This window comes from Elephas maximus, chromosome 2 (assembly GCF_024166365.1).
Source record: "Elephas maximus indicus isolate mEleMax1 chromosome 2, mEleMax1 primary haplotype, whole genome shotgun sequence".
Classification (NCBI taxonomy): Eukaryota; Metazoa; Chordata; class Mammalia; order Proboscidea; family Elephantidae; genus Elephas; species Elephas maximus.
The window spans coordinates 104,967,111-104,992,672 of NC_064820.1; the positions used below are offsets into that span (position 1 = coordinate 104,967,111).

The following is a 25,562-nucleotide window of genomic DNA, read 5'->3' on the forward strand; positions in this document are numbered from 1 at the left end:
TCAAAGATCAGCTTCTTATAGATGGGTGGATGTACTCCGGGTTCTCAGTTCTATTCCATTTGTGTACGTGTCTGTCAGTGAACCAGTGTCAGGGTGTTTTGATTACTATGGCTGTATAGTATGTTTCAAAGGGTCGGCAGTTCAAATCTGCCAAGCACTCCTTGGAAACTCTATGGGGCAGTTCTACTCTGTCCTATAGGGTCGCTATGAGTTGGAATCGACTCGATGGCGCTAGGTATAGTATGTTTTGAGATCAGGAAGTGTGAGTATTGCTTCTTCAATATTGCTTTTCCTGTCTGGAGTCTCTTTCCTTTCCATATAAAGTTGGAGATTAGTTTTTCCATTTCATTAAAGAATGTTGTTGGGATTTGGATCAAGGTTATATATATCTATATATATAATCTTGATTATCTATGTATATAATCTTGGTTAAGATTATTATATCTATAGATTGCTTTGGGTAGTATTGACATTTTCACAATGTTAAGTCTTCCAGTCCATGAGCATGGAATGTTTTTCTATTTATGTAGGTCTGTTTTGGTTTCTTGCCCTAGCATTTTATAGTTTTCTTTTTATAAGTCTTTTACATCCCTGGTTGGGTTTATTCCTAAGTATTTTCTCCTTTTGGGGTCTATTGTAAATGGTATTGTTTTCTTGATTTCTTTTTTGGAGTTCTTGCTAATGTAGAGGAACCCAACTGATTTTTGTGTGTTGATCTTGTACCCTGCCACTTTGCTGAATCCTTCTATTAGTTCCAGCAACTTTCTTGTGGAGTCTGGGGTTTTCTAATGTATAGGATCATGTCATCTGTGAATAAGGGATAGTTTTACTTCTTCATTCCCATTTTGGGTATGCTTTACTTCCCTTTCTTGCCTTATTGCTCTGTAAGAGTTCCAGTACAATATTGAATTAGAGTGGTGATAATGGTCATCCTTGTCTCATTCTTGTTCTCAAGGGGAATGCTCTCAATCTTTTTCTGGTGAGAATAATGTTGGCTGTTGATTTGCATATATGCCCTTGATTAATGGTTAAGAATTTCCCTTCTATTTTGCTGAGAGTTTTTATCAGGAAAGGGTATTAGTCTTTATCATATGTCCTTTTTATGTCAATTGTGATGATCATGTGATTCTTTTTATTTGTTTTATTTATGTGGTGGTTTATATTGATTGATTTTCTAATGTTGAATCATCCTTGCCAAAGGATGACCTTGAGTATATCCCATCTGAATTTAGAGACCATCTCAAGAATACATTTGATTCCTTGAACACTAATGACCTAAGACCAGATGATTGTGGAATGACACCAAGGATATCATACAGGAAGAAAGCAAGAGGTCATTAAAAAGACAGGAAAGAAAGAAAAGACCAAAATGGACTTCAGAAGGGACTCTGTAGCTTGCTTTTGAACGTTGAGCAGCTAAAGCAAAAAGAAAAATTGGTGACATAAAAGAGCTGAACAGAATATTTCAAAGGGTGGCCCGAGAAGACAAAGTATTGTGATGACATGTGCGAAGACCTGGAGATAGAAAATCAAAAGGGAAGAACGCACTCATCATTTCTAAAGCTGAAAGAACTGAAGAAAAAATTCAAGCCTCGTGTTGCAGTACTCGTGTATTCTATGGGGAAAATATTAAATAACGCAGGAAGCATCAAAAGAAGATGGAAGAAATACACAGAGTCACTATACCAAAAAAGAATTGGTCGATGGCCAGCCATTTCAGGAGGTAACATATGATCAGGAACTGATGGTAGTGAAGGAAGAAGTAAGTCCAAGCTGCACTGAAGGCATTGTTGAAAAACAAGGCTCTGGGAATTGATGGAATGCCAATTGAGATGTTTCAACAAATGGATGCAGTGCTGGAAGTGCTCACTCATCTACTGCATGAAATTTGGAAGACAGCTACCTAGACAACTGACTGGAAGATATTCATATTTATGCCTATTCCCAACTGAATGTGGAAATTATCGAACAATATCATTAGTGTCACATGCAAGCAAAACTTTGCCAAAGGTCATCCAAAAGTGGCTGCAGCAGTATATCAACAGGAACTGCCAGAAATTCAAGCCAAATTTAGAAGAGACACAGAGCCAGGAATATCATTGTTGATATCAGATGGATCATGGCTGAAAGCAGAGAATACCAGAAAGATGTTTACCTGTGTTTTATTGACTATGCTAAGAGATTCGACTGTGTGGATCATAACATATTACAGATAACATTGCCGAGAATGGGAATTCTGGACCACTTGATTGTGCTCATGGGGAATCTGTACATGGATCAAGAGGCAGTCATTTGAACAGAACAAGGGGATACTGCAAAGGGATAAAGTCAGGAAAGGTGTTCATCGGGGTTGTATCATTTTACCACACCTATTCCATCTGTACGCTGAGCAAATAATCAGAGAACCTGGACTATATGAAGAAGAATGGGGCATTAGGATTGGGGGAAGGGTCGTTAATGACCTGCATTATGCAGATAACACAACCTGGCTTACGGAAAGGGAAGAGGACTTGAAACCTGTACTAATGAAGATCAAAGATCACAGCCTTGAGTCTGGGTTATACCTCAACGTAAAGAAATAAAAAATCCTCACAACTGGACCAATAAGCAGCATCATGATAAATGGAGAAAAGGTTGAGGTTGTCAAAATTTCTTTTTTACTTGGTCCACAATCAACACCCGTGGAAGCAGTAGTTGAGAAATCAAAAGATGCATTGTATTGGGCAAATCTGCTGCAAAATACCTCTTTAAAGTGTTGAAAAGCAAAGATGTCACCTTGAGGGCTAAGGTGCATCTGACCCAAGCCATGGTATTTTTAATTGCCTTATATGCACATGAAACCTGGACAATGAATGAGGAAGACTGAAGAAGAATTGACGCCTTTGAATTGTGGTGTTGGCAAAGAATATTGAATATAGCATGGACTGCCAGAAGAACAAACAAATCTGCCTTGGAAGAAGTACAACCAGAATGGTCCTTAGAAGCAAGGATGGCGAGATTACATCTCACATACTTTGAACATGTTTCAGGAGAGATCAGTTCCTGGAGAAGGACATCATGTTTGGTAAAGTAGAGGGTCAGTGAAAAAGAGGAAGACCCTCAGTGAGATGGATTGATACAGCGGCTGGAACAATGGGCTCAAGTATAGCAACAATTGTGAGGAAGGCACAGGAACGGGCAACATTTCGTTCTGTTGTGCATAGGGTTGCTATGAGTGTGAACCGATTGGACGACACCTAACAACAATAACAACAACATTCATAAGGTATAACATGTTGATCCTGAGGCTAGTAGTGTCCAGTAGAACTTTCTATGATAATGGAAATGTTCTATATCTGTGCTGTCTAATATAGTAGCCATTAGCCACATGTGCCTGATAAGCACTTGAAATGTAGCTAGTGTGAATGTAGAACAGAATTTAAATTTTATTTAATTTTAAATAATTTAAATTTAAATTCAAAAGACATGTGGCTAGTGGTTACAGTATAAATCAGTACAACCCTAGACAGTCCTTCTCAACTGAGGTGCATGGAGAGAATTTTAAACTTTAGTGCCTGAAAGCATTCACTCTTTCTTGTGAATTTTTACCTCCTGTGAGTCTAAAATGGTACTAGCTATGTTTTAGTATCAGGAGAAATTAGAAAATAGGTACTGAAATCACTTCCTGCAAGTCTTGATTATTTCACAGTTGAGAAAGACTGTCCTAGAAGGTTCTCCCATTATTCTTTTCAGTCAACACCATACCTAACTCCTTCATGAAAGACAAGTGGTTACAATTCTTTTGTCTATCATCATAGATTATTTTTTCTGTTATTTGATTTCATATAAATGAAATCACATTCCATTCTACCTTTATAAGAAAGGTGTATCGTGCACTTTCTTATGTGACTGACTCTTTTCACTCAACTTAATGTTTTTGAGAAGTATCCATGTTGTATGTATTAATGTTGTTGTTGTTAGGTGCCTTTGAGTTGGCTCTGACTCATCGTGACCTCATGTACAACAGAACAAAACACTGCCCAATCCTGCGCCATCATCACAATCTTTGTTATACTTGAGCCCATTGTTGCAGCCACCGTGTCAATCCATCACATTGAGGGTCTTTCTCTTTTTCGCTGACCTTATACTTTACCAAGCATAATGTCCTTCTCCAGGGACTGGTCCCTCCTGATAACATGTCCAAAGCATGTAAGACAAAGTCATGCCATCCTTGTTTCTAAGAAGCATTTCTCTGTTCTTCTTCCAAGAAAAATTTGTTCGTTCTTTTGGCAGTCCATGGTATTTTCAATATTCTTTGCTAACACCATAATTCAAAGGCATCAATTCTTCTTTGGTTTTTCTTATTCACTGACCAGCTTTCACACACATATGAGGCAATTGAAAATGCCATGGCTTGAGTCAGAAGCACCTTAGTCCTCAAGGTGACATCTTTGCTTTTTAACATTTTGAAGAGGTCTTTTGTAGCACGTTTGCCCAATGCAATACTTTGATTTCTTGACTGCTGCATCCACGGGTGCCGATTGTGGATCCATGTAAAATGAAATCCATGACAACTTCAATCTTTCCTCCCTTTATTATGATGTTGCTTATTGGTCCAGTCATTAGGATTTTGGTTTTCTTTTTGTTGAGGTGTAATCTGTACTAAAGGCTGTAGTCTTTGATCTTCATACGTGCTTCAAGTCCTCTCCAGTTTCAGCAAGCAAGGCTGGGTCATCTGTGTATCACACACTTTTAGTGAGTCTTTCTCCAATTCTGATGTCCTGTTCTTCTTCATATGATTCAGCTTCTCGGATTATTTGTTCAGCATACAGACTGAATAAGTATGGTGAAAGGATACAACCCTGACACACTTCTTTCCTGACTTTAAACCATGCAGCATCCCCTTGTTCTATTTGAATAACTGCCTTTTGGTCTATGTGCAGGTTCCTTATGAGCACAGTGAAATGTTCTGGAATTCCTATTCTGTGCAGTGTTATCCATAATTTGTTTTGAGCCACAAAGGCAAATGTCTTTGCATAGTTAATAAAACACAGGTAAACATCTTTCATGTATTCTCTGCTTTCAGCTAGTATCCATGTGATATCAGCAATGATATGCCTTGTTCCATGTCCTTTTCTGAATCTGGCTTGAGCTTCTGGCAGTTCCTTGTTGACGTGCTGTTGCAATTGCTTTTGAATAATCTTCAGCAAAATTTTGCTTGTATGTGGTATTAATAATATTGTTTGATAATTTCTGCATTCTGTTGGATCACCATTCTTTGGAATGGGCACAAATGTGGGTCTCTTCTAGTCATTTGGCCAGGAAGCTGTCTTCCAAATTTCTTGACATAGACCAGTGAGCACCTCTAGCGCTGCATCCATTTGTTGAAACATCTCAGTTGGTATTTGATCAATTTCTGAAGCCTTGTTTCTCACCATTACCTTCAGTGCAGCTTTACTTCTTCCTTCAGTATCATCGATTCTTGTTCATATGCTTCCTCCTGATACAGCTGAATGTCGACCAATTCTTTTAGTGACTCTGTGTATTCCTTGCATCTTCTTTTGATGCTTCCTATGTCATTCAATTCAGTGGGTATGTCATTCAATATTTTCCCCATAGAATCCTTCAGTGTTGCAACTCGTGGCTTGAATTTTCTCTCCTGTTCTTTCAGCTTGAGAAATGCCAAGTGTGTTCTTCTCTTTTGGTTTTCTAATTCCACATCTTTGCACATGTCATTATAATACTTTACTTTGTAGCTGCCCTTTGAAATCTTCTGTTCAGTTGTTTTACTTCATGATTTCTACCTTTCACTTTAGCTACTCGATGTTTGAGAGCAAGTTTCAGACTGTCTTCTGACATATTTTTGGTCTTTCTTTTTTCTTTCCTGTCTTTTTAATGACCTGCTCTTTTCTTCATATATTATGTCCTTAATGTCATTCCACAACTTGTCTGGTTTTCAGTCATTAGTATTCAACGTGTTAAATCTATTCTTGACAAGGTTTTAAAATTCAAGTGGGATATACTCAAGTTTGTATTTTGTTTTAATTTTCTTCAGCTTCAACTTGCACTTTCATAGGAGCAATTGACGGTCTGTTCAGCATTTGACCCCTGGTCTTGTTCTGACTTGTTCTGATGATATTGAGCTCTTCATTGCATCTTTCTATAGATGTAGTCAGTTTGATTGCTGTGTATTCCATCTGGCGAGGGTCATGTGTATAGGTGCAGTTTATGTTGTTGAAAAAAGATATTTGCGATGAATAAGTCGTTGGTCTTGCAAAATTCTTTCATGTGACCTCTAGCATCAATCTTGTCACCAAGGCCATATTGTCTAACTACTGATCCTTCTTTGTTTCCAACTTTTACATTCCAATAACCAGTAATTATCAACGCATTTTGATTGCATGGTCGATCAATTTCAGACTTCAGAAGTTGGAAAAGTCTTCAATTTCTTCATCTTTGGCATTAGTGGTTGGTATGTAAATTTGAAGCATAGTCCTGTTAATTGGTCTTCCTTGTAGGTGTATGGATCTTATCCTATCCCTGACAGCGTTGTACTTCAGGACAGATCTTGACATCTTCTTTTGGACTATGAATGCTAGCTACATCACTGCCCTTCTATTTGTCGTTCCTAGCATAGTAGATCATATGATTGTCTGATTCAAAATGGCCAATACAGTTTATTTCAGCTCACTGATGCCTAGGATATCGATCTTTGTGAGTTCCTTTTCATTTTTGATAACCCCAATTTTCCTATATTCATACTTTGTACATTCCACATTCCAATTATTAATGAATTATTGATGAATGTTTGTGGCTGTTTCTTCTCCTTTTGAGTCATAGCACCTCAGACAATGAAGGTCCTGAAAGATTAACTCCATTCATGTCACTAATGTGGACTCTACTTTGAGGAGGTAGTTCTTTCCCAGTCGTATTTTGAGTGCCTTACAACCTGAGGGGCTCATCTTCTGGAAGTATATCAGACAATGTTCGGCTGCTATTCATAAGGTTTTCATTGGCCTGTGTTTTTAGAAGAAGACCTCTAGGTCCTTCTTCCTTGTCTGGCTTAATCTGAAAGCTCCGCTAAATCTACCATGACTGACACTGCTGTTGTTTGAAATACTGATGGCATAGCTCCCAGCATCACAGCAACATGCAAGCCACCGCGGTATGTGAAACTGTCGATGCGTGTGGGTGTGTTTCATTAGTTCTTTTATATTTCTAAGTAGTATTCCATTGATCAACATACCTTGATTTATTTATCTGTTCTTCAACTGATGACATTTGTGTTGTTTCCAAATATTTGGCTATTAAAAAATAGGGTGCTATAAATATTCATGTACAAGTGTTCTTCTGGACCCGTGTTTTAATTTTTCTTGAGAAAATACCTAGGAATAGAATTATTGAGTCATAGGGTAGGTATATGGTCAAGTTTTTAAGAAGGTGCTAAAATGTTCTGCAAAGTAGTTTTACTATCTTTCACTTCCCCCAGCAATATATGGGCGTTCCAGTTGTTCCACAGCCTTGTCAGCATTTTTTGTAGTCGATTGTTTTTTGGTTTAATCCATTCAATGCTATTTCATATTGTGATTTTACTTTGCATATCCTTGATGAATAATGTGTTGAGCTGCTCTTCATGTGCTCATTGGCCATTTGCATATCTTTTTCAAACTGCCTCTGCAAGTCTTTTGCTTATTAAAAAAATTAGGTTGTTTTTCTTTATATTGTTGATTTGCAGGGTTTTTTAAAAAATATATTCTGGATAGAAGTTTTTTGTCAGATATATGTCTTATGAATAGTCTTTTTCTTAGTATGTGGCTTGTCTATTCATGTTTTGAGTTATGTCTTTTGATGATCAGAAGTTTTAAATTTTTATGAAGTTTAATTTATGTTATTTTTTAATGATTAGTGCTTTCTGTGTCTAAAAATTCTCTACATACCTCATATCATAAAAATATTCTCGTAGATTTTCCTCTAGAAACTTTATGGTTCTGGATTTTACATTTAGATTTTAAGCCATCTGAAATTAATTGTTGTATATGGTGTTAGGTAAACAAAACCAAACCCAGTACCTTCGAGTTGATTCTGACTCATAGCAACCCTATAGGAAAGAGTAGAACTGCCCCATAGAGTTTCCAAGGAGCGCCTGGTGGATTCGAACTGCCGACCCTTTGGTTAGCAGCTGTAGCACTTAACCACTACGCCACCAGGGTTTTCCATGGTATTAGGTAGAAGTCAAAAAATTTTTTTTCCCAATGTAGATAACCAGTTGTCCAGCTCATTTGTTAAAATGTTTTTTTTTTTTTTTTAAATTAATAAATTGCCTTGGTGCTTTGGCCAAAAATCAACTGATTATATATTAGGAGCTCTATTCCTAACTCTCTATTCTATTGGTCTTTTTGGCCTATTCCTTTATTACTGTACTTTACAGTAAGTTTTGAAATCAAGTAATGTTAAGTATTACAATGTTGTTCTTTGCAAAATATTTTTGGCTATTCTAGGTCCTTTGTATTCCATTGGATAATTTTCAATTATTTCGTAAAACTAGCCTATTGGTTTTTTGATTGGGATTGTATTGAATCTATAAATTAATTTCGGCAAATTTGATTCTCAAAAATATTGAAACTTTCAGTTCATGAACATGGCATATCTGTTCATTTAGGTCTTTAATTTTTCTCCCTAAGATTTTGCAGTTTTTTTAGCATAGCGAACTTATACATATTTTGACTTCTTCCTGAAATTTGATGTTTTATTTTAAAATTACAAGTGATTTTTAAAAATTCTATTTTACAATCAATTTAATTGCATTGATTGTTGTTGATTGATTATAATTAACAGCTTTGAATTCTTGGGATAAATTCCACTTGGTGATGATGAATATTTGTACATTGTTCTTGTTGTTAGGCACCGTAGAGCTGGTCCTGACTCATAGCAACCCTATGTACAACAGAACGAAACACTGCCTGATCCTGTGGCACCCTCACAATTATTGCTATGTCTGAGCCCACTGTTGCAGCCACTGTGGCAATCCATCTCATTGAGGCTTTTCTTCTTTTTCGTTGACCCTCTACCAAACGTGATGTCCTTCTCTGGGGACTGATCCCTCTTGAGAACATGTCCAAAGTACATAAGACAAGTCTCATCATCCTCTCTTTTAAGGAGCATTCTGTCTGTACATCTTCTAAGACAGATTTGTTCATTTTTCTGGCAGTTCATGGAATATTCAATATTCTTCTCCAACACTGTAATTCAAAGGCATCAATTCCTCTTTGGTCTTCTCTATTCATTGTCCAGATTTCACATGGGTATGAGGTGATTGAAAACACCACAGCTTGGGTCAGGTGCACTTTAGTCCTCAAAGTGACATATTTGCTTTTTAACACTTTAAAAAGGTTTTTTTTTTTTTCCAGCAGATTTCCCTAATGCAATACATCATTTGATTTCTTGACTGCTGCTTCCATGGGTGTTGGTTGTGGATACAAGTAAAATGAAATTCTTGACAACTTCAATCTTTTCTGTGTTTATTATGTTATTGCTTATTGGTCCATTTGTGAGGACTTTTATTTTCTTTATGTTGAGGTGTCATCCACACTGAAGACTGTGGTCTTTGATCTTCATCATCAAGTACTTTAAGTCCTCTTCCCTTTTTGGTAAGCAAGGTTGTGTCATCTGCATTATGGCAGGTTGTTAAGTCTTTCTCCAGTCCTAATGCCATGCTCTTCTTCATACAGTCCATCTTCTTGGATTATTTGCTCAGCACATAGATTGAATAAGTATGATGAAAGTACTGGACTCAATTTGCTAATAATTTGTCAAAGACATCTATTTCACAAAGTTTTTGGTTTGTGGTTATCTTTTATATAAAATATTTATGAAGCTTTGACAACAAGGTTATGCTGCCTTCATAAAAAGGTTGGAATTTTTCACTCCTCTATTTTCTGTATTTATGTAAGTCATTAATTGCTTTTTCTGTTAAATTTTTAGTAGAATTCACTAGTTAAGCCATCTAGATCTGTAGTTTTATTTAAGTGTTTTCATTACACAATGTCTTTAATAGGTACAGGGTTGTTTAGATTTTCTATTTTTGTTTTGTTAGTTTTAGTAAATTGTGTTTTTCAAAGAATGTTCCCATTTCATTTAAGTTGTTAAATTCATTGGCATAAAATTATTCATAATATTCTCTTATGATCCTTTTAATTTCTGCAGTATCTGAAATGATGTCCCACTTTCAGTTTTGATGTTGGTAATTTGCTTAATAAGTCTTATCAATTTTATTAAAATTTTTAAAGAACCAACTTGAATTTATTGATTTTCTCTATTTTTGTTTTATATTTTACTGATTTCTGCTTTTATCTTTATTAAATTTCTTTCCTTATACTTATTTTGTAATCTAAAATCAGTTAAAACTAATTAAATTTAATTATTCTCTTCCCTTTCAATTATTATATACATCCTTAGTTACATGAGAAATGCTAATACTAATTCTTTTCATTTTATTTATTGACTCTGCAGACATTCATTGAGCATCGGTCTACTCCATGGAAGGTAATGGAGTAAGCAACAGTGAACAAGATAGACAGAGTGTCTGCCTTTCTGTGCCCACACTGTGTTGAGTAGGTGGTCTTTGGGAAAGAAATGACAAGAATGGTAAGTACCATGAATGTGATTTGTAGAGAAATCTGGAATTTATAAGAAGAAATTTATTCAGACTGGGGCTTTGGAAAAAGCATTCCAAGTGTCACTTGGCTACTGTGAGTAACTGTGGGGTTTAAAGAGAGGGAAACATTGATGAATAAAGACTGAATGGGTGGCACTTGCAGGTGAGACATGATGTTATCTGGATTAGAGTAGTGGAAGGGGAAATTTTAAATAGCTTGTATACATATATTAAAAATTTCTTGGTGAAATTCCAGTTTTGATTCAGGAACTAGTTCCTGTTAAAATGGAACTGAAAATGATATAATATCATGAGTTTTGTAAAAGATTTCCCCTGAGTTGACACTCCTTCACAGCAAAATATATCTCATAAATGTTGAGTATAAAGTGTTCAAACATGGAAATAGCATGTCATTCTGCACTGTGACAAGTCAGACAGACTGGGGTGACTGCAGTATATAGGTCACCCACAAAATTAAACTTTGCAAATTTGACTTTTGAATATTAAGATGACTTCTGCAATACAAAGTAGATGAAAAACTGAGTTCATTCTGTGTTGACAGTCCTACTTACTGCATAATTTTTCTGACAGGTTCACTTGTTTGTGAAAATTTGAACATTTAAAGTTAAAAAGAATAATTTGTCAGTGACTCAAATCTTTGACAAAAATAGCATTTTCAAGTATGTTTTGAATGTGAATTTAAGCATCAACCCAATTTTCTAAGCTTCCAAAATCCAGTATTTATACTGGCACAAAATACAGTTATTCATTCAAATATCTTAGATGTCTGTATCTCTCTGTCATCTGCTGTTTCTCTGTCTGCCTGCATAACTACCTACCTTTCTACCTTAAGAATTTGTCAGAAAATTTGGCCTTAATAATTAGCTAACAATTTTACTGGTAGAAAATAAGATACCATCAATTTATTTAAGTTGTTTTTCATTTGTTTTTCTGACTTTCTTTGATAATTTTTTGCTGAATCTTTTAAATAGAAAATTTATGAGTATCGTTTGAATATTGAGGTCATTAAAAAGACAGGAAAGAAAGAAAAGGCCAAAATAGATGTCAGAAGAGACTCTGAAACTTGCTCTTGAACATCAAGTAGCTAAAGCAAAAGGAAAAAATGATGACGTAAAAGAGCTGAACAGAAGATTTCAAAGAGCAGCTCGAGAAGACAAAATAAAGTATTATGATGACATGTGCAAAGACCTGCTGATAGAAAACCAAAAAGGAAGAACATACTCAGCATTTCTCAAGTTGCAAGAACTGAAGAAAAAATTCAAGCCTCAAGTTGCAATAGTGAAGGGTTCTATGGGGAAAATATTAAATGACACAGGAAGCACCAGAGGAAGATGTAAGGAATACACAGAGTTACTATATCAAAAAATAATTGGTCAACGTTCAACCATTTCAGGAGGTAACATATGATCAGGAACCGATGGTAGTGAAGGAAGAAGTCCAAGCTGCACTAAAGGCACTGTCGAAAAACAAGGCTTGGGAATCGATGGAATATCAACTGAGATGTTTCAACAAACGGATGCAGCGCTGGAAGTGCTCACTCACCTATACCACGAAATTTGGAAGACAGCTACCTAGACAACTGACTGGAAGAGATTCATATTTATGCCTATTCCCAAGAAAGTCGATCCAACTGATGTGGAAATTATCGAACAATATCATTAACATCACATGCAAGCAAAATATTCTTGAAGGTCATTCAAAAGTGGCTGCAGCAGTATATCAACAGGGACCTGCCAGAAATCCAAGCCAAATTTAGAAGATGATGTGGAACCAGGGATATCATTGTTGATATCAGATGGATCATGGCTGAAAGCAGAGAATACCAGAAAGATGTTTACCTGTGTTTTATTGACTAAGCTAAGGCATTCGGCTGTGTGGATCATAACAAATTATGGATGACATTGCTGAGAACGGGAATTCTGGAACACTTAATTGTGCTTGTGAGAAATCTGTACAGGTATCAAGAGGCAGTGGTTCAAACAGAACAAGGGAATATTGCATGGCTTAAAGTCAGGAAAGGTGTGCATCAGGATTGTATCCTTTCACCATAGCTATTCAATCTGTATGCTGAACAAAACTCTGAGAAGCTGGACTATATTAAGAAGAATGGGGCATCAGGATTGGAGGAAGAGTATTTAACAACCGGCGTTATGCAGATGACACAACCTTGTTGTTGAAAATGAAGAGGACTTGAAGCACTTACTGATGAAAATCAAAGACTACAGCCTTCAGTATGGATTGCACCTCAACATAAAGAAAACAAAGATTCTTACAACTGGACTGATAAGCAACATCATGGTAAACGGAGAAAAGATTGAGGTTGTCAAGGATTTCATTTTACTTGGATCCAGTCAGCACTCATGGAAGCAGCAGTCAAGAGATCAAAAGACGCATTGCATTGGACAAATTGCTGCAAGGGATCTCTTTAAAATGTTAAAAAGCAAAGATGTGTCTCTGAGGACTAAGAAGCGCCTGGCCCAAGCCATGGTGTTTTTAATCATCTCATATGCATGTGAAAGCTGGACAATGAGTAAGGAAGACCAAAGAAGAACTGATGCCTTTGAATTGTGGTATTGGTGAAGAATATTGAATACGCCATGAAATGCCAAACAACAAACAAATCTATCCTGGAAGAAGTACAACCAGAATTCTCCTTGGAAGCAAGAATGGTGAGACGGTGTCTCACGTACTTTGGACATGTTGTCAGGAGGTATCAGTCCCTGGAGAAGGACAACATGCTTGATAAAGTAGAGGGTCAGTGAAAAAGAGGAAGACCCTCAACGAGATGGAATGACACACTGGCTGCAACAATGTGCCCAAGCATAGCAAAAATTGTGAGGATAGCACAGGGCTGGGCAGTATTTTGTCCTGTTGTGCATAGGGTTGCTATGAGTGGGAACTGATTGGATGGACTGTAACAACAACAACAATTTGAATGCTTTTTTTTCCTTTTCAAATATGAATTGTAGATATCTAGTTCACCTTTATTTAAAAAATGGAAGATAGCCCATTAACTTTTCTGCGGAATTTACCTCCAGTTTTTTTAATAAGTTAAGGCACTGAGTAAAGGGTCAGTTTAATCTAAAAAAAAACCAACTAGAAGACATTCATTAGTCAAGTCTGTTACTGATTACCCAAATGTTGAAAGAGAAATAACCTCATATTTGTTTTATTTTCTAGAGATTCACTGTCATATTTAGTTTAATATCAGGGCAATGCCAAATTTTATTTTAGAAGAATTTTTTTGGAGAGGATATATTAAGGTATTGTCTTAGTCGTCTAGTGCAGCTTTAACAGAAATACCACAAGTGAATGGCTTTAACAGATAAATTTATTCTCTCACAGCCTAGTCTACAAGTCCAAATTCAGGGCGTCAGCTCCAGGGGAAGGCTATCTCTGTTGGCTGTGGAGGAAGATCCTTGTCATTAATCTTCCCTGGGCTAGGAGCTTCTCTGGGCAGGAACCCGGGTCCAAAGAACCCGCGCTCTGCACCCGGCACTGTTTTCTTGGTAGTATGAGGTTCCCATTCTCTGCTTGCTTCCCTTTCCTTTTATCTCCTGTAAGATAGAAGGTGGTGCAGGCCACACTCCAGGGAAACTCCCTTTAAATTGGATCAGGGATGTGACCTTAGTAAGGGTGTTACAATCCCACTCTAATCCTCTTTAACATAAAATTACAATCACAAAATGGAAGACAACCATACAATACTGGGAATCATGGCCTAACCAAGTTGACACGTATTTTTGGGGGACACAATTCAATCCATGACAGGTATTAATAGAAATTTATTTTATATTGCTTTCTAACATTTCCAAATTAGCTTACATATTAGTTTGGTTGATTTGTAGCGAGATATAGTATCATTTATTTTTAACATAAATACTCTACTGAATTTTCAATAATCCTTAAATATAAAAGCTACATTTTCCTTCATTCTCTGACTACAAGGTAGAATTGCGTCTTGGATTGTTTAATTTTATTGATGGTTTCTAATTTAGTGTTTCCTAAATGTCATTCCACCCATTATGACATTTTCACTAGGTCATAATGTTGTTAGTTGCTGTCAAATTGGCTCCAACTCATGGTGACCCATGTGCCATAGAACAAAACATTTCTGTACCACCTTTACAATCATTGGTTTGCTCAAGTCCGTTGTTGCAGCTACTGTGTATTTTGAATGCCTTCCAAACTACAGAGTTCATCTTCTAGCGTTACACTGGACAATATACCACACACTGCCAGAAGAATGAACAAATCTGTCTTGGAAGAAGTACAGCCAGAATGCTCCTTAGAAGGGAGGATGGCGAGGCTTGATCTTATGTACTTTGGACACGTTATCAGGACAGAGCAGTCTCTGGACAAGGACATCATGCTTGGTAAAGCAGGGGGTCAGTAAAAAAGAGGAAGACCCTCAACTAGAGAATTGACACAGTGGCTGCAATAAGGGGCTCAAACATAGCAAAGATTGTGAAAATAGTGCAGGACCAGGCAGCGTTTCATTTTGTTGTATGTAGGGTTGCTATGAGTTGGAACTGTCTTGATGGCACCTAATGGCATCGACAACAACAATTTATTTATCTCCTTGTGGTTTGGGGGAGCTATCTTAGAGGAGAAAGGTCTCTACTCTTCATCTTAAAAATCCAGAATGACTGCACAATGCTTCTTATTACAAGTTAGCTTCCCCTAAAAGACAGAAAGCTTATTAGAGAAAGTTCTTGGGATTGATTCCTACGGAAGGGAAGAGCGTAAAAGGAAATAGAATTAGGCAGAGGTAGAAGTTGGGCTGTGATGAGGTTCAGTGAAGATCTCAGCTAACCCTACCAAATCGAAACAGAATCCACTGCTGTCGAGCCGATTCTGACTCATAGTCACCCATAGGGTTTCAAAGGCTGTAAATCTTTACAGAAGCAGACTGCCATGTCTTTCTCCCACTGGGTTTGAACCGCTGAGCTTTTGGTTAGCAGCTGGGTGCTTTAAACACTGCACCACCAGGGCTTCTAACCCTACAGTCAGCTCTAAAGTTGGGGAGGCCTTCAGAGTTGTCCTGCATTTGTTTCTGAAATACTTCACCAACCTTTTTCTCCTTTCCTTATGGCTGATCTCCTTTTTCTGACATGGCTGCTTTACCTTATTCCTTGGTTGAATAGGCTCTTAATCATATGACCCAGTGTATATATCTATCTGTACATATTTCTGAAATATAAGTTTCAGAAACAATGCTTAGTAGCGTTTATTTCTTTATATCTAATACTTTTTTTAATACAATAAAATGTTGATAGTGATCTATTAAATTCGTTTCACAAACTCTAATGTATCAAATCTTGTAGTTTAAATGCCTTTTTAAATACTCAACTTTTTTTTTTTTTATAGTGCTTTAGGTGACAATTTACAGCTCAAGTTATTTCTCATTCAAAAATTTATACACATATTGTTTCGTGATATGGGTTGCAATCCTCACAATGTGACAGCATGCTCCCCCTTTTCACCCCAGAAAGCATTACTGAAGAAGAAGAACAAAGTGGGAGCCCTCAGACTACCTGATTTCAGAAGGTGTTTTTACTGCTACAGTAGTCACAACAGCCTAGTACTGGAAAAACAACAGACCCTTAGACTAATGGAACAGAAGTGAGAACCCAGACGTAAATTCATCCATCTAAAGGCAGGTTATATTTGAGAAAGGCCCAAAGTCCATTAAATGGGGGAAAAGACAGTCTCTTTAACTGGAATAACTGGATATCCATCTCTAAAAAAATGAAACAGGATCCATACCTCACACCATACATAAAAATTAACTCAAAGTGGATCAAAGACCTAAGTGTAAAACCTAAAACGATAAAGATCACCAAAAAAAAAAAAAAAAAAAAAAAATAGGGACAACACTAGGGGCCCTAATACATGGCATAAATAGTATACAAACCATAACTCACAATTTTCTTATTGCAATTTTCTCTACATGGAGATTTTCGTCTGTATCAACATATGTCCTTACCTACTGGAATCCCATTGACAGAGGTCTCCATATGAATTTCTAACAAGAGAAAAACACCTTTCAAAAAATTTGTTGATTAAACGTCTACATTAACTTGGGAAACTAAGCCGTAATACTATTCCTCATGATATGGGTTTGTTTTTTTTGCCTGGGGCAAATATATGTATTTGCTGGCATATATATAGAAAATTAACTTTGTAATAAAAAAGCTATTCCCATTATATACTCATGGTTCTTAGTTGCAGGCATTTGGAACTACGCTAGCTGTATTGTGTGTTGTCTTTCCCTTCATCTGAAAATCCGAAATAGTTTTTATCTACTATCTAATTAGTAGATAGTACTAATACTAATTAGATACCTCCCTCCCCCCATCTCGTAACCATCAAAAAATATTTTCTTCTCAGTTTAAACTATTTCTCACTTTCTTATAATAGTGGTCTTATACAATAGTTGTCCTTTTGCAACTGACTAAATTCACTCAGCAGAATGCCTTCCAGATTCCTCCATGTTATGAAATGTTTCACAGATTCATCGCTGTTCTTTATCAATCTCTATCTGTTGTGTGAATATACCATAATTTATTTATCCATTCATCTGTTGATGGGCATCTTGGTCACTATCATCTTTTTGCTGTTGTAGACAGTGCTGCAATGAACATGGGTGTGCATATATCTGTCCGTGTAAAGGCTCTTATTTCTCTAGGGTATATTCCGAGGAGTGAGATTGCTGGATAGTATGGTAGTTCTATTTCTAGCTTTTTAAGGAAGCGCCAGATTGATTTCCAAAGTGGTTGTACCATTTTACATCCCCACCAGCAGTGTATAAGTGTTCCAGTCTCTCCACAGCCTCTCAGACATTTACTATTTTGTGTTTTTTGGATTAACGCCAGCCTTGTTGGAGTGAGGTGGAATCTCATTGTAGTTTTGATTTGCATTTCTCTATCGACAGCACTGGGTTTTTTTTTTAATGATCATGAGGGTTTCCTCATGTATCTGTTAGCTACCTCAATGCCTTCTTTAGTGAAGTGCCTGTTCATATCTTTTGCCCATTTTTTGATTAGGTTATTTGTCTTTTTGTAGTTGAGTTTTTGCAGTATCATGTAGATTTTAGAGATCAGGAGCTGATTGGAACTGTCATAGCTAAAACCATTTTCCTAAACTGTAGGTAATCTTTTTAATCTTTTGGTGAAGTCTTTGGATAAGCATAGTGTTCAATGAGCTCCCATTTATCTAGTTTCTCTTCTGCATTGTTAGTAATGTTTTGTATACTGTTTATGCCATGTATTAGGGCTCCTAACGTTGTCCTTATTTTTTCTTCCATGATATTTATTGTTTTAGATTTCATATTTAGTCTTTGATCCATTTTGAGTTAGTTTTAGTGCGTGGTGTGAGGTATGGGTCCTGTTTCACTTTTTTGCAGATGGTTATCCAGTTATGCCAGCACCATTTGTTAAAGAGACTGTCTTTTCTCCATTTAACTGACTTTGGGCCTTTGTCAAATATCAGCTGCTCATATGTGGATGGATACATGTCTGGATTCTCAATTCTGTTCCATTGGTCTATGTATCTGTTGTTGTACCGGTACCAGGCTGTTTTGACTACTGTGGAGGTATAATAGGTTCTAAAATCAGGTAGAATGAGGCCTCCCACTTTGTTCTTCTTTTTCAGTAATGCTTTACTTCTCTGGGGCCTCTTTTCCTGCCATATGAAGTTGGTGATTTGTTTCTCCAGCTCATTAAAAATTGTCATCGGAATTTGGATCGGAATTGCATTGTATCTGTAGATTGCTTTTGGTAGAATAGACATTTTTACAAGGTTAAGTCTTCCTATCCATGAGCAAAGTATGTTTTCCCACTTATGTAGGTCTCTTTTGGTTTCTTGCAGTAGTGTTTTGTAGTTTTCTTTGTGTAAGTCTTTTACATCTCTAGTAAGATTTATTCCTAAGTATTTTATCTTCTTGGGGGCTACTGTGAATGGTACTGATTTGGTAATTTCCTCTTAGATGTTCTTTTTGTTGGTGTAGAGGAATCCAACTGATTTTTGTATGTTTATCTTTTACCCAGATACTCTGCTGGACTCTTCTGTTAGTTTCCATAGTTTTCTTGAGGATTGTTTAGGATTTTCTGTGTATAAAATCATGTTATCTGCGAATACAGATATTTTACTTCTTCCTTGCCAATCTGGATGCCCTTTATTTCTTTATTTAGCCTAATTGCTCTGGCTAGGACCTCCAGCACAATGTTGAATAGGAGTGGTGAACCATCCTTGTCTGGTTCCTGATCTCAAGGGGGATGCTTTCAGACTCTTTCCATTTAGGATGATGTTGGCTATTAGCTTTGTATAAATGCCCTTTATTATGTTGAGGAATTTTCCTTCTAATCCTATTTTGCTGAGAGTTTTTATCATGACTGAGTGCTGAACTTTGTCAAATGCCTTTTCTGCATCAATTGATAAAATCATGTGATTCTTGTCTTTTGTTTTATTTATGTGAGAGATTACATTGATTATTTTTCTAATATTGAACCATCCCTGCATACCTGGTATGAATCCCACTTGGTCATGGTGAATTATTTTTTTGATATGTTTTTGAATTCTATTGGCTAGAATTTTTAGAATTTTGTTGAGGATTTTTGCATTTAAGTTCATGAGGGATATAGGTCTGTAATTTTCTCTTTTTTTGTGGTGTCTTTGCCTGACTTTGGTATCAGGGATATGCTGGCTTCATAGAAGGCGATTGGGAGTATTCTGTCCTTTTCTATGCTCTGAAATACTTTTAGCAGTAGTTGTGTTAACTCTTCTCTGGAAGTTCGGTAGAACTCTGCAGTGAATCTGTCCAAGCCAGTACTTTTTTTTGTTGGGAGTTTTTTTTTTTTTTAATTACCTTTTCAATCTCTTTTTTTTGTTATGGGTCTATTTAGTTGTTTTCCTTCTGTTTGTGTTAGTTTAGGTAGGTAGAGTGTTTCTAGGAATTCATCCATTTCTTCTAGGTTTTAGAGTACAAATTTTCATAGTAATCTGATATGATTCTTTTAATTTCAGTTGGGTCTGTTGTAATATCTCCCATCTCATTTCTTATTTGGGTTATTTGCTTCCTCTCTTGTTTTTCTTTTGTCAGTTTGGCCAATGGTTTATCAATTTTGTTGATCTTTTCAAAGAGCCAGCTTTTGGTCTTGTTAAGTCTTTCAATTGTTTTTCTGTTTTCTATTTCATTTAGTTCAGCTCTAATTTTTATTATTTGCTTTCTTCTGGTACCTGAGGGTTTCTTTAGTTGTTCTCTATTTGTTCAAGTTGTAGGGATAATTCTTTGATTTTGGCCCTTTCTTCTTTTTGTATGTGTGCATTGATTGATATAAATTGACCTCTGAGCACTGCTTACGCTGTGTCCCAAAGGTTCTGACAGGAAGTGTTTTCATTCTCATTGGATTCAACGAATTTCTTTATTCCATCCTTAATGTCTTCTATAATCCAGTCTTTTTTGAGCAGGGTATCGCTCAGTTTCCAAGTGTTTAATTTCTTTCCCCTACTTTTTCTGTTACTGATTTCCATTTTTATGGCCTTATGGTCAGAGAAGATGCTTTATAATATTTCAATGCTTTGGATTCTGCTAAGGTTTGCTTTATGGCCTAATATGTGGTCTATTCTAGAGAATGTTCCATGTGCACTAGAAAAGAAAGCATACTTGACTGCTGTTGGGTGAAGTGTTCTGTATATGTCTATGAGGTCAAGTTGGTTGATTGTGACATTTAGATCTTTCATGTCTTTATTGAACTTCTTTCTGGATGTCCTGTCCAAAAGTGGTATGTTGAAGTCTCCTACTATAATTGTGGCGCTGTCTATCTCACTTTTCAATGCTGTTACAGTTTGTTTTATGTATCTTGCAGAGCTGTGTTTTGATACACAAATATTTAATATGGTTGTATCCTACTGGTATATTATCTCTTTAATCATTATATAGTGTCCTTCCTTATCCTTTGTGGTGGATTTATCTTTAAAGTCTATGTTGTCGGAAATTAATTTTGCCACTCATGGTCTTTTTTGATTGTTGTTTGCTTGATATATTTTTTCCATCCTTTGAGTTTTAGTTTGTTTGTATCTCTAAGTTAAGGTGTGTCTCTTGTAGGCAGCATAGAGATGGATCGTGTTTTTTTAGCCATTCTGCCACTCTGTCTCTTTAGTGGTGCATTTAGTCCATTTACATTCAGTATGATTATGGATAGGTATGAATTTAATGCCGTCATTTTAATGTCTTTTTTTGTGTGTTGTTGACAGTTTCTTTGTGCTGTGTAGTTTATCCTTATATATTGTCTTTTCCTCTTCTTCACTGTTGTTGATTTTGTTTCTGCCGAGTCTAGTCTCTATTTTCTTCTTGTATTTTATTTTGGTGTGTAGGACAGTTTGTCTCCTTTGTGGTTACCTTAATACTTACCCCTATTTTTCTCAATTTAAACCTAAATTTAAATTTATATAGTCTTGTCTTCCTCTCCATATGAAAGATCTATGACTACATTTCTTAGTCCCTCTTTATTGTTTTAATGTCTTCTTTTACTTAATAACATCGGTGTTTCCCTGTTTTGAGTGTTTTTTTTTTTTTAATCTTGATTTATTCTTGTGATTTCCCTGTCTGGGTTGAGATCTGATTGCTGTCTCCAGTGTTCTCGTCTTGGGTTGATACCTGATATTATTGGTTTTCTAACCAAAGAATTCCCTTTAGTATTTCTTATAGTTTTGGTTTGGTTTTTATGAATTCCATAAGCTTCTGTTTATCTGGAAATGTCCTAATTTCACCTTCATATTTGAGAGACAATTTTGCTGTATATATGATTCGTGGCTGGCATTTTTTTTCTTCAATTCTTTATGTGGGTCAGCCCATTGCTTTCTTACCTGAATGGTTTCTGCCGAGTAGTCTGAGCTTATTCTTACTGACTCTCCTTTGTAGATGACTTTTTGTTTATCCCTAGTTGCTGTTAAAATTCTCTCTTTATCTCTGGTTTTGGCAAGTTTGATTGTAATATGTCTTGGTGACTTTCTTTTAAAATCTACCTTATATGGAGTTTGATGAGCATCTTGGATAGATATCTTCTCATCTTTCATGATATCAGGAAAGTTTTCTGGCAATAAATCTTCAACAATTCTCTCTGTATTTTCTATTATCCTTCCCTGTTCTGGTGCTCCAATCACTTGTAGGTTATTTTTCTCGATAGAGTCCCACATGATTCTTAAGGTTTCTTCATGTTTTTAAATTCTTGTATCTGATTTTTCTTCAAATATATTGTTGCCAAGGACTTTATCTTCAAGTTCAGCAATTCTGCCTTCCACTTGCTCAATTCTGCTCCTCTGACTTTCTACTGAATTGTCTAATTTGTAATTGTTTTGTTAACGTTCTGAATTTCTGATTGCTGTCTATGGATTTTTCCAGCTTATTAAATTTTTCATTATGTTCCTGAATAACCTTTTTAATTTCTTCAGCTGCTTTATCTGTGTGTTCCTTGGCTTGTTCTGTGTATAGCTTGATTTCCTTCTTGATGTCTTGAAGGTTCTGTACATCAATCTTTTGTATTCTGCATCTGGTAATTCCAGGAAGCCACTTTCATCTAGAAGATCCCTTAATTCTTTGTTCTGAGATCTTATTAAAACTATCATGGTCTGTTTCTTTATATGATTTGATATTGACTGTTTTCTCCGATCCATGTATAAGTTATTGTATTAGCTTATTTTAAGTTTGCTTACTGTATCCTAGCTTCTTGCTTTGTTTTGTTTTGATATGCCCAAATGGGTTGCTTGAGTGAGCTAGCTTGAGTATTTTTACCTTTGAAGCTTGAACGTCCTGTTACCAGATGGCTAGAACTGTTACAGGTATAGGTATATTAGTCTAGGAGTCCTTTCAGTTTTCTTATGTGGATTCAGGTCAGGTGTCCAGGTAGCTAGTCATCAAGTGCATCGTACAGGCTCTGTCCTACAGTCTTAGATGGGCAGGTGTGACTGGTGTAGGTACTGGTATCTGGTTGAAGCAGGGGGCCATGCTCTGAACAAGGCATGGGGGTGAGAATTGTGCCCCAAATGTCTCTAAGGAAAGTGTGTGCCTCTTCCCTAGAGCATACAGGTGGGTGGGTTCTGGAGGCAGACAATGGGCACCCAAATATTTTGGTTTTAAGGCCTGGGAAGTACCAGGTATCCTTGGACTCCTGTAACGAGTAGCTGGCTGATCTGAGTGGAGCCACCAGTCCTTAGGCCCCTGGTATGGGTAGGTGAGGACCCTGTTTAATAGGCAAAGCAGTGTCAAACATCAAATACCCACCTCTCCACTGCACAGCTGAAACAGTTGTAGTCTGCCAACAAGGGCCTATTCTCCTGAAATAGGCACACACAGGGCCACGCAGGGGGAAAAGGTACTCAGAGTCTACGGACTGTTTATTCCTGGACAGGAGCTGCTTCTGTCCTGAGCTCCCTGGGTTAGTGGAGCTGGCAAATTATATTTTCCCCCAACAGCGAATTTATTCCTTCTCCAAGGCTGGGAGGATGGATCTAGATGCTCAACAGAGCCTATCTCAGGCCCAGGGAAATCAACAGCTGCTGAAGCCGTTTTTGAGGTGAGGGGCGTGGTAAAATATATGCAATTACTTAGCTTTTGCTGAGAGCACCGTTATTCTCTGATTCTGGAGATGTGAGTAGGCTGTGTGGCTGACTGCTTCTTCCCGAGGAAACTGTAGCCGAACACTACCATCAGCCCGCTGCAGCTGCTTCTGGGAGTGGCTCCTGAGGGATCCCAGCGATTCAGGTCTAGCAACTCCTCTCTGCTTCTGAAGCATCTCTTCCTCCCCCTGCCATTCATTTTGTTTTCTAACTTTGCCTTTGATGTTCAGGGCTCTTAAAAAAAAAAAAAAATTTTTTTTTTTTTTCTCCTAGCTTGTCATAAATATACTTGTTTCACTTGTTTTTTCGGGTCTTTGTGGAACTACTTTTGAGTGATCTTCAGGAAAATTTTACTTGCATGTGATATTAATGGTATTGTGCAATAATTTTCAAATTCTGTTGGATCACTTTTGTTTTGAATGGGCACAAATATGGATCTCTTCCAGCTGGTTGGCCAGGAAGCTGTCTTCCAAATTTCTTAACATAAACATAAGTACCTCCATTGCTGCATCTGTTTTTTGAAACATCTCAGTTGGTATTCTGTCAATTCCTGGATCCTTGTTGTTCACCATTCCCTTCAGTACAGCTTGAACTTCTTCCTTTAGTACCATCTGTTCTCGATCATGTGCTACCTCCTGAAATGGTTGATTGTCGACCACTTCTTTTTGGTACAGTAGCTCTTTATTCCTTCCATCTTCTTTTGATGCTTCCTGCCTTGTTAAATATTTTCTCCATATAGTGTTTCAATATTGCAACTCTAGGCTTGAATTTTTTCTTCGGTTCTTTCAGCTTGATAAATGCCAAGAATGTTCTACCCTTTTGGTTTTCTAACTCCAGGTCTTTGCACATGTCATTATAATACTTTATTTTGTCTTTTTGTGCTGCCCTTTGAAATCTTCTGTTCAGCTCCTTTACTTCATCACTTTTTCCATTCACCTTAGCCACTTGATGTTCAAGAGCAAGTTTCAGAGTCTCCTCTGACATCCATTTTGGTCTTTTGTTTCTCTCTTGTCTTTTTAATAAACTCTTGCTTTCTTCATGTATGATGTCCTTGATGTCATTCCACAACTTGTCTGGTCTTGGATCATTAGTGTTCTATGTGTCAAATCTATTCTTGATATGGTCTCTAAATTCAAGTGGGATGTAATTAAGGTGGTATTTTGGCTCTTGTGAACTTGCTCCAAATTTGTTCAGCTTCAGCTTGAACTTGCATAGGAGCAATCGATGGTCTGTTTTACAGTAGTTTCCTGGCCTTGTTCTGACTGATGATATTGAGCTTCTACATCAACTCTTTTCACACACATAGATGTTTGGATTCCTGTGTATTCCATCTGGTGAGGTCCACATGTACTGTAGCTGTTTATGTTGTTGAAGTAAGGTATTTAAACAATGAACAAGTCACTGGTCTTGTAAAATTCTATCATTCAATCTCTTGAGTTGTTTCTGTAACCAAGACCACATTTTCCAACTACTAATCCTTCCCCTTTGTTTCCAACTTTCACATTCCAATCACTAGTAATTATCAGTGCATCTTGATTGCATGTTTGAGTAATTTCAGACTGTAGAAATTGGTAAAAATCTTTCATTTTCTTTTCTTTGGCATTAGTAGTTGGTGTGTAAATTTGAATGATAGTCATATGAACTGGTCTTCCTTGTAGGTGTATGGATATTATCCTATCACTGATAGAGTTATACTTCAGGATAGCTCTTGAAATGTTCTCTTTGATGATGAATGCAACACCCTTCTTTTTCTATTTGTCATTCCCAAAAGAGTTGACCATATGATTGTCCGATTCAGAATCACCAGTGCCAGTACGTTTTGGCTCACTAATGCCTGGAATGTCTGTCTTTATGTGGTCCATTTCATTTTTGACAAGTTCCAATTTTCCCAGTTTCATACTATGTGCATTCTATGTTTTGATTAGTAATGGATATTTGCACCTGTTTCATTTCATTTTGAGTCATGCCACATCAGCAAATGAAGGTCCCAAAAGCTTTACTCCATCCACATCATTAAGGTTGACTCTATTTTGAGAAGGCAGCTCTTCCCCAGTAGTATTTTGAGTGCCTTCCAATCTAAGGGGCTTATCTTCTGGCACTATACCAGATAATATTCTACCACTATTCATAAGGTTTTAACTAGCCTTTTTTTTTTTTTTTTCCAGAAGTAGACTGAGGTCCTTCTTCTTGCCTGTCTTAGTCTGGAAGCTCCATGGGTGATCTTAGTGGTATTTCAAACAGCAGCGGTATTACTTCCAGCATCACAGTAACATGCAAGCTACCACAGTAC

At 36.8% G+C, this 25,562-nt stretch overlaps 1 long non-coding RNA gene across 2 annotated transcripts in view; it reads left to right on the forward strand.

Annotated features, from left to right (window-relative positions):
• The window catches only part of LOC126068367 (uncharacterized), a 411,592-nt gene that overhangs the window by 150,281 nt on the left and 235,749 nt on the right, over nucleotides 1-25,562 (forward strand). For both annotated transcript variants that reach the window (XR_007515662.1, XR_007515655.1), the window contains exon 2: nucleotides 10,489-10,623. This is a non-coding gene — a long non-coding RNA (uncharacterized LOC126068367). The remainder of the gene's footprint in view (nucleotides 1-10,488; nucleotides 10,624-25,562) is intronic.